The following is an 11,097-nucleotide window of genomic DNA, read 5'->3' on the forward strand; positions in this document are numbered from 1 at the left end:
ATTTTTTCTTCAGAAGAATATATGGTCTCAAAGACCAAGAAATGTTTTATTATTACCTTCATATTCTTAGCACCTGAAACATTGGCTTAGATGTAACCCTTAGTAAATATTTGTATTGAACCATGTTGACTGTATAAGATGTGAACATACCATAAGTTTGATCTCTAAGATATTCTTAGATAGCTTTGAGAAACTGAGGAGAGCAAGGGAAAAAAAAGATATAGATTGGAGACAAGTCAATGTTGCCTCAGTTTCAAAAACAGGATCAGTAGATTCCAAAAACTATTTGGCAAAATTTTAAAACAGATTGTTAAACACATGCTTTACAAATATTCAGAAAAGGATATAGTCATATATGTAGATATATATGTTTATAGATACACACTTGACAATCACTAAAAATAAACATAGATTTAACAACTGAAGTGGTGAAAAATAAAGCTCTTTGTAATTATTTCCTTCAAAATGAGTCCTTACTTTAAATTTTTTATTAGAAATATCTTGTTTCTAATTATATTTAGGATTTTGTTTAACAATATTTACCTATATGTGGGCTCAGCTTCCTCTTTAACAGAACCATATGAAAAAGCAAATAAAATATATATGATATTAAATGTTTAAAATCCTGTTTTTGTTTCATTTTAAAACCAAAGTTGTGAGGAGTGCAGACAAGACCAGCATGCAGAGTACAGATAAGCATGCAGAGCATAGATCAGCACAGAGCAGCAGGGACAGGACCCAGAACAGGATTCAGGACTCAACCAGCAGCAGCTCCCAGATTCCTCAATGCAGAAATGCCACAGACAACTTCAAAGGTGAGTGGGAGAGCTTGTTCACCCAGGACAGGGAAGCTTGGTCTGGTCCTCCAGCAGCAGGAACTGCAGTGACAGCTGCCATTTTCAGAGTCCCCCACTTAGAGCTCCTGGGGGAATTGAAGGGCTGATCTAACCTCAGCCCTGAGTGACAGCCCTGGGAGACCTCTGCCTAAAGTCCTTGGGGGAATTGAGTCATCAATCTGATTTTCAGCCCTGAGCTCTACCCAGGGGTGAGGAGGAACACTGGCAGAGGAGATAAAGGCGATTTTGGTGAGGGAATTCAATTGCAGGCTCTGAGTGAAAAGTTTTTGGTTGCTCCCACATGAGTGTGCAGGTCAGGAGACAAATAAATACCTCTCCATTGACTGTGCCACCTTGGAGGAACTGAGAACCTGCAGGTCCCCAGAATATTCCCTCCTCTCAAAAAACTCTCAAAAATCTAGTAACTGGCTAGAACAATGATCAAAAAATTGAGAAAAAATAAGACTCTAGAAGGTTACTTTCTTGGTGAACAGGTATTTTCTTCCATCCTTTCAGATGAGGAAGAACAAAGCATAACATCAGAGGAAGTCAAGACTTCTGTGTCCAAAACCTCTAAAATAAATATGCAATGGTCTCAGTCCATGGAAAAGGCCAAAAAGGATTTTGAAAATCAAGTAAGAGAGGTGGAGGAAAAATTGGGAAGAGAATGAAAGAGATGCAAGGAAATCATGAAAAGCAAGTCAACAACTTGCTAAAAGAGACCAAAAAAAAAAGGCCGAAGAAAATAACATCTTTAAAAATAGATTAACGCAATTGACTAAACAGGTCCAAAACAATGAAGAGGAGAAGAATGCTTTAAAAAGCAGAACTAGCCCAATGGACAAAGGAGTTTGAAAAGCTCACTGAAGAAAATAGTTCTTTAAAAACTAGAATGGAAAAGATGGAAGCTAATGACTATGAGAAACCAAGAAATTACATAAGAAAACCAAAAGAATGAAAAAAATAATATATAATGTGAAATATCTCATTGTAAAAACAATTGACCTGGAAAATAAATTCAGGAGAGATATTTTAAAATTTTAGGACTATCTGAAAGCCATGATCAAAGAGCCTAGACATCATATTTCATGAAATTATCAAAGAAAACTGTCCTAATATTCTAGAACTGGAGGGCACAATAAATAGTAAAAGAATCCACACATCACCTACTGAGAGAGATCCAAAAAGAGAAACTCCTAGGAATATTGTAGTCAAATTCCAGAGTTCCCAGGTCAAGGAGAAAATATTGCAAGCAGCCAGAAAGAAACAGTTTGAGTATTATGAAAATACAATCAGGATAACGCAGGATCTGGCAGCTTCTACATTAAGGGAGTGAGGGGCTTGGAATATGACATTCCAGAAGTCAGAGGAACTGGGATTAAAACCAAGAATCACCTATGCAGCAAAACTGAGTATAATACTTTGGGGGGGGGGGGGTGGAGATGATCATTCAATGCAATAGAGAATTTTTAAGCATTCTTGATGAAAAGGCCAGAACTTAATAGAAAATTTGACTTTCAAACACAAGAATCAAGAGATGAATGAAAAGGTAAACAGTAAAGAGAAAACATAAAGGACTTTCTAAAGTTGAACTGTTTACATTCCTGCATGGAAATATAATATTTGTAACTCTTGAGACTTTTCTCAGTATTTGTGTAGTTGGAAGGATTATACACACATACACACACACATACACACACACATAGAGAACACAGGATGAGTTGAATAAGAAGGGATGACACCTAATAAAATCAAATAAAATTGAATGGTGAGAGCGGAATATATTGGGAGGAGAAAGCTAGAAATAGAATGAGGTTAAATTATTACTCATCAAAGAGGAAAGAAAAAGCTTCTTCAGTGGAGGAGAAAAGGAAAAATTTGAGAGGCAAAAAGGGAAGCTTACTCTCTTCACATTTGGTTTGAGGAAATGGTATGCTCACTCAGTTTGGTATGAAAGTATATCTTGCACTACAGAAGGGTAGGAGAGAAGGGGAGATAAGTGGGGTAAAGGGGATAATTGAGGGGAAGACAAATGGGAGAAGTGAGTAATCAGAAGCAAACACTTTTGGGGAGGGGCAATGTCAAAAGAGAGAATAGAATAAATGGGGGGCAGGATAGGATGGAGGGAAATAAATTTACTCTTACACAGCATGACTATTATGGAAGTCTTTTACAAAACTACACATATACAACCTATATTGAATTGCCTGCTTTCTGATGGGTGGGGAGGAAGGAAGGGAGAGAAGTTGCAATTGAAAGTATTGTGAATGAATGTTGAGAATTGTTTTTGCGTGCAACTGGGAAATAAGAAATACAAGTAATGGGGTATAGAAACCTATCTTGTCCTACAAGAAAAGAGAGAAGAAGGGGATAAGGGAAGGGAGGGGTGTGATAGAGAGGAGGGAATATTGAGGGAAGGGTAATCAGAATACAAGGCATTATGGGGTGGGGGGAGGGGAGAGACAATAAGAAAACTTGGAACTCAAAATTTTGTGAAAATGAATGTTGAAAACAAAAAATAAGTAAATAAACATTACAAAAATAAAACCAAAGTTCTTAGATTACCAGAATATAAACATTTTTACTATTGTTCATTATAATTAATTATCCAATTGCTTTTTTCTCAATGCACACCCTTCCCTAGTCTTTTCACTTTCAACCACCCATTTCTCCTGAATAGTGTCTTCTTTCTAGGTTTTTATGATACTGTACTGATTTTCTTCCCACATCTCAGATTGTTCCTTCTTTGTCTCCTGTGCTGTAACTTTATCCTTGTGATGCCTACTAAAAAATAGGATGTCCCCCAATTCTCTATCATGAGCTCTCTTCTCTTCTCCCTTTAGACTTTCACTTGATGACTTCATGAGCTCCCATGTTTTTAGTTATTATCTCTAAGTAAATGACTCTTAAATTTACTTCTCTAACCCTAACCTCTCTTCCTACCTTGATACTTTCACATTATAATGCTGTGACTTCCCATGTTTTCAGTTATGATATCAATGTAGATGACTCTCAGACCTACTTGTCCAGCCTGAACCTTTCTCCCTGCTTTGTCTGGTATCTTCAACTACTTTTTAGATATATTGGACTTGATGTACCACAGACATCTTAAACTCAACATGTCCAAATTTGAATTCATTAGCTTTCACCCACAAATCCTCCCCTCTTTCTAAATTTTCTTTTACTGTGGAGATCATCATCTTCTCTGTTACCCAGGCTTGCAGCCTAGATTTAATCTTTGACTCCTCACTCTCACTCCCCTATAGCTGATCATTTGTGAAGAGATACCATTTATATATTTGTAGCATTCTTTGTATGCGCCTACTTCTCTTTCACTAGCCTCGTTCAAATCCTCTTTCACGCACTGCAGTAGTCTGTTAATTGGTCATTCAATCAAGAATGAGATCATATATGCAAAGTATTTGGCAAATGAAAAATTGCAGTATAAATGTCATCACATGCACATATATCTAGGTCTAAATATTGATTTTATAAGTATATAATAAAGGGCTGTAATTATACACACATATATGAATAGAGAGATATTTTCTGTGTATATTTGTTATCACATATCTATGTAAATAAGATGCTGTGGGGAGCTATTTGCATTACATAATTCAGAACTTTGTAATAAGGAAGGTTCATGTGAAAATGGACATAGTTGTGTGATGAAAAACATGATATTACCCTAGTAAAATGGAGGTGGTTTTTTACACTTAATTTTGTGTCCCACATAAAAAGGAGGGGTCCAGGTCAGTGGTTATTTTTCCTAATAGGGACAAGACATGGAAAGAGAAGAGTCTTGAATTATCTTGCTCATAAGAGTATGTTATGGAAAATGGATGCTGGGAGGTGTTCTTCAAGGAAATTTTCAGGGAATGAAACCCAAATGTAGTGTGCAGATTAGTCCTCAATCACTCATTCAAATTTGTTATAAACTTTCTCTTCTGAATCCACTTATACAAAGATTGTGAAAAACTCCATAAACTCCTACTAAACTTCATGGCTTTCTCAATGGTCTTATTTGCTTATTGATATTCCTGTCTGAATCATTCCCATGGGTACTTGGATTTGGACTTGATGAAAATGAGAAGAAAGCAGTGCTAAGCTTATTACAACCTCTTTTTGCTGTTATTGCAAGACATAACAATGATGCAGTGATTCCTCTAAAACTACCTGAACTGAATAGAGGACATCAATAGAACTGTACAGGATCAGTGTACTTGATCTTCTGAATATTATTTTAGTTGTTTTATTTTTAGAATTGTATGAACCCATTTTGCTTTTATGTCATAGATATTTCTTTGTATATGAATGCACTATCCTCAGTCAGCCTTCCCTAGTAACAACGAAAAAAATTAAACAAAAGAAACTAACATAGAAAATGCAATGTTTCTTATGAAGCTTTTTAAACAATAACATTTCAAGAAAAGGAGAAAGATGTATTTCCACCTTTTTATATACTGAGATCTTTATGTATTGTATCTCATGAGAACATATCTATCTCAAAGGCAAGAACGAGTATTTCCTTTCTGTGTATCCCTACTATCACTTAGTCCAATGCCTGATGCATTTTAAAGCACTTAATAATCATGGACTCATTAAAAATCAAGGTTAGTTATTGCAGTTAGGTAGCATTTAGCTCTTTCCTTACTTTTTGTGGATTTTAATAGTATTGTTTTATTGTGTATCTTTATTTTCCCTGTTTCTGCTTACATCATTTTGCATAACTTCATATAATTTTTCCCATATAAATACTTCTTAACATCCTTCTGTATCTGTTTTTCTGATATCACATAGTAATAGTCTTGTACATTTACCTCATTTTTGTAAGGTCACGTGACATGTAGTATACAAGATCCAAATTTATATGGAAACTCAGGATCAGGTCATCATTGTTTCGGTCCTTTATTATATCCAGGATTACTAAATTTCACATAGTGGATTTTATTCTATACAATAAAATGTTTTTATGATAAAATTTTTACCTTTCCAACTGCTGTCCTTATTACTGGTGTTTGTTGGAAAATCCACTCAGATTTTCACCTGGGTTAGATTTTGTTTGCTAAAGTCAAAACTGTCAAGGAAGATGAATTAATTTTCTGTCTTTTCTTTTTGATTGATATATTAGATTAGTTCATCTGATTATCCCTTTATTTGCTTGAAACCTTATATTCTTGAATCATATCCCTTTCTTTTCTATGGGGTTTATGCAGCTTAGATCACTTTCTCCATAATTGTGACTAGTAAAGTTTTACAGCACTCATCATTGATGAATACAGAATGTCACTAGAAGAAAAATAAACTTTTTTCCTTTACTTTGGCAGAGAAATATCCCCTGTTTCTTCACAATGCAATAGGTTTCAGAAATATAAATATTTTTTCTTGTCCGGAGTGGTCAAGTTCCAGAACTCAGGCTGTTGTTCATTTGTTGCCTCAATTAATGTCTATTGAATTCAAAGTAACTATATCCTAGAATTCCACTGCTACTATGAAGGTAATAATCTGTCCTGTATAGAGAAAGGGAAACAATACATGCTTAAAAAGGAAGTGGTGCTGTCAGTGATGAACATGACCAGAGAGCCTCTCTCTATTTTCCTTCTCTATGATAAGTCTTGGTCTGTCATCTGTTCTCATTTTCAGTGCTTTCCCCCAACAATTACATCATAGGTTTTTCTAAGGATGTATGTGTTTGTGTGTGTGTGTTTGTGTGTGTTTACATTCTCTACATCACATTCAAATATATTTCATTAATATGTCACACAAGATTTTTCCGTTGTAGGACATTGATTTTGCCTTCAGTTTTGTGTACTTTCTTGAGCTAATCAGGTGGTATCTTGGATCCAAACTGGCTAGAAATGGAGGAGAAATGGAACTAAGTGTTGTGCATACTACATCCAGTTATCTATTCTTTCCCAAAGTTCAGAATTTGCTATGTATCTGACGGTAATGGATGCATAAAATGAAGTACTATCACTTTTTAAAAAGTACTATTTGCTCACTAGCTCTTGAGACCAGGCTACTTCATCCTGGCACTCCAGGGAATGAGTCTGAACACCTCCAGTGGCCCCAGGGATGTGGAGAAGCTTCTGCTACAGTGGAGTGAGGTCTCTCCCTTGACCTCTTTCATCGCATCCAGACACATAACCCTCAGGTAGCCTTCTCCATGGTTATGCCTTCAGGATGTTTCTTTTGAAGTACTTTTGAAGATGAAGGGTTTGTGGGTTTTTTAATGCTTTTAGAGAAACAAAAAAGCCTCCAGTCTGACATGATTACAGAAAATTTTGTCCTGACTTCTACAAATAGAGAACTTAAAGGATTTATAGATCATAACTTGAGTCCGATAAAAGGTAATATTCCACTTGATACATTTCCAGTTTTCAACACCAATTCAACAACAAAGATTTTACCAAAAACCTTAGAATCAATAAATGTGAATGTAGGACACCCAAATGATTATAAACACACCACAAAGACTAACTAGTTCTAGGACTGTTATGATTGGGAATCCTTACAACCCTGCACCAGTAATGACCATTTAGATAGTGGCAGAAGTCACAGCTGGCTCCAAGGGATTGAAAATGTGCTAGAGAGTTTATAGACACTGGTTTTTCAAAAGGAAAAAGAGGTTAAAAATGGAGATAAAAATGGAAAAGATTTGAGATAGTTTTCCGTGGAAAGTCTGTGAAAAAGTTCAATGCAAAGAAACAGCTTCATGCAATGAAGTGGCTGGTATCAGAGTTTACTAATTCAAATAATCATTTGGCAACAGATTCAGCTCATGATCAGAAGACTATTAGACGAAGAGTTTATGATACCCTCAATGTGCTAATGGCAATGAACATAATGCCAAAGGAAAAAAGGAAATAAAATGAATCGGGCATGCCACAAATTCAGCTAAAGAATGTGAAAACCTAGAGACAGAGATGCAAAGGCAAATAGAGCAGATAAAGCAGAAGAGGGCTCAGCTGCAGGAGCTACAACTGCAGCAAATAGCTTTATTAAATGTGGCATAAAGGAATCAGCAGAATGAACAACAGAACCAAGGCCTATGAGCTCTGAACTGCACAGTACTTCTATAATCATCAACATGAGCAAAAGAACTTTCACAGACTACAGCATCTCAAGTGACAAGTTCAAGTATCTTTTTAATTTTGACAGCCTTTCTGAGATCCAGAGTGATATAGAGGTGTTGAAGTAAATGGGAATGTCTTCTGGCCTGGAAAGAGGCAAATGTTCACTCAAAGTCTTGAGAGTTGCTAAATCATTGATGTCAAAGATTTTAGAAGGTTATATCAGTGATATGTCTACAGGACCTTTATGGCTGAATAAGGGGCTACTTTGAAATTCAATCCTATCAGTCCCAAATGTAGATATGACCAGTGGTGCCACTTTATCACAATTAAGTGTGAACCAATGGTTTTGTTTGGATGCTGAAGTGGTGTTAGCAATAGACCAAGATGTTCTTTTTCACTCTTTCTGCAAAATAGTTTGTTTTTAGTCTGCTGTTTTACTTTAGAGAAAGAGATTTAGGATAATAGTGACTGACAAATCTTTGGGAGTTAATAACACTTTATCTTGACTTATTTGATAGCCTTCATCCTTCCCTCCCTAGAATATTTATTTTTACTTTGCTTTGCCTTTAAAGATTAGCTCATGTAAACTGTCTTTTAACTAGAAGGGGGCACATGAGGAGAGGGATGAATGAGATGAACTTTGAGATATCTGTAGGCTTCAGAAAGGATGCCTTAACAAAGTGTTGCTCTGAAACACAGGATTTAATATTAAATACATTAAGTGCCTGAGTGTTGTGTTTTTGTGAGTGTGTGTACATGTAAAGATTATGAGAATTAATTCAACTTTTTTTCTGAGATTTATACAACTTCTTTTGAGGTAACTAGAGACACCACATAACCATGGTTAGGAATTATGCGTAGGACATATTAAAATGATGCATGTTTGTTTCAGGGTAACAGCCTTTTTACTCCTACATTTTGATAAAAATTGTCAAAAACAATAACTTTAATCAATCAAATATGACAGCCAAAAATGGCTCCTTTTAAGAGTAGGTGTGAGACTGAGTTTTTATTCAGTGTTTCAATGATTGAACTCTAGTGATTATTTCCTAAAAGAAAATTTGTTTTTTCTCAGAAAATATCATTGTTTTTCTGTTGATATGAAAAAGTGATAATTGATATAAAATTGCTTTAAATATTTTATGGTATTTTTAACTTTATGTGAAGCACAGTGGCACATTATTCATTTCTACATTACATATTGAATACTTCTCATAATGGATTATATCTGAGTATTTTCAACATTTCATTATATTCCTCACTAATGTGCCCTATCACTAAGCTTCTAAATGTACAAAGGGGTTGTAATCTATGGCAAGGGAGAGAGTTTCCATATTGTTGTTATTACCAATTCATATAAGAATCACTAGACTTTCACTAATGTTAGGAATAATACCGATAATAGTACAATATATGAAGGCATCATAATAAAAACTGGCAAGTGTATTCTAAATATTATCAGTAAATATGCACCAGGACATAAATTATCATCATTGCTGTTGTGGCAGTTATTATTATTATTGTAATTACTATAATTATTATATTTTTAAAAGCATTATTCTTGCTGCCAAGAGAGAAAAGTCATTCTATTTTGACCCATCATATCCATCATTTGTCTGTCACATACCTATCCTTTTGGTGTGTAAATTTCATTTTGTTTGTTCCTATTGGAGTTACAAATGGGGCATGTGTATTAAGATATGCTCCAAATGGCCAAAGTCTTTGACATTTCAACAGTTATCCATACTGAGACCATGAGTCCACATTAAAAAACAAACAAACAGAAAAAATAACAGCAAACATCAATTAGAGCTAGATCATTACTTGATTGGTATTGTGTTTAGTTTGTTTATTATTCTTTATTTTACTAGTCAGATGTAGTTCAATTATAAAAAAAAGAGTTAAAATTAGATGAAACAATCACTCCTTGAAGGTCCATTGAGGAAAATGTGATCCTCTAATGAAATAGTCATTTAATTTCATATTAATATAATCACTTTAGCAACTTCACATTTACTGAATTAGCTTTGTAGAAGAATCATAACTGAAGAACTTAACATAATTTCTTATAACCAACAAATTAATAAATGAGCTTCTCAGTATTTTGGGTTTTTTTCCTTTCCAATTCATTAGACTACAATTCTTAATTTATCAGCTAATTGTAAATGTATTTAATGTTTTCAGGTGATGTATTTAAGAAAAATTTATTAGAGAGAAAGAAAAAATATTTAATTTTAGTTAAGACTTTGCATTGTTGATTCTATTTGCGTACATTCTACTCAAAAATTTTTAAGTCATGGAGGAGATCCTGGGCTCTGGAAGACTATATGATTGGCACACATATTCTTCAAGATGTCAGGTCCTTCAAACCTGGATATCATCCAAGACCTATATTTTTAAGGGCCCCCAACGGTCCATCTAGGCAAAGAAGACTACTGTTTTGTATATCATGGATCTTTTTGTCATTATAGTGTTGCCAATAGACCCATTCTCAGGATAATATTTTAAAATGGTGAAAACTGCAGAGATTTATAAATAAATTCAACTATGTTTAAATGTAGTTTTATATATACATATATATATATATAATATGCATGTATATATATGTATGTATGTGTATATGCACATATACATGCATACATACATATGTATATTTGTATATATGTTTATATAGGGGTGTGTGTGTGTGTGTGTGTGTGTGTATGATATCACAGATAATAGAATAAGAATTCTTAGTTCACACCAATCGCAAAAAAGGAAATGGAGATCCAGGGTGGTCATGGTTATATTTTGGACCTAGGTTCTTTTACTATAGAACCTATGCACTTTCAGGGCTTTGCCAGTCATTGGGGAGCAGACAAGTTCCCAGAGGATTATTGGTAGAGATTTTCTTAGTTGTTATCTACTGAATAGTCTAGGGTCACAAGAAAGTATCAAATCATCTAGGAAGGTGTACAGAGTTTGCAATTATCGAAGATAGTCCACTCATGAATTAAATCCAAATCACTTCAGTAAGTTGTCATTTTAGTGAGTGAAATATATATATATTTATATATGTCAGGGTGTATTGCTGTGTCATATACTGTCCTTTTATACATATGCATATTTATCCATGCACATATAACTGTTTGTTTTGTCTTTCAAAAATACTGGTCAATAAGCATTTATTAAACATTTACTTATAT

General features: G+C 34.5%; 1 pseudogene; it reads left to right on the forward strand.

The window, feature by feature from the left end:
- Positions 1-679: 679 nt before the first annotated feature.
- Positions 680-8,181, forward strand: LOC140532258 (transcription factor Dp-2 pseudogene; annotated as a pseudogene).
- The last annotated feature ends 2,916 nt before the right edge of the window (positions 8,182-11,097 follow it).

The sequence above is a fragment of the Notamacropus eugenii genome, chromosome 3 (assembly GCF_028372415.1).
Source record: "Notamacropus eugenii isolate mMacEug1 chromosome 3, mMacEug1.pri_v2, whole genome shotgun sequence".
Lineage (NCBI taxonomy): Eukaryota > Metazoa > Chordata > Mammalia > Diprotodontia > Macropodidae > Notamacropus > Notamacropus eugenii.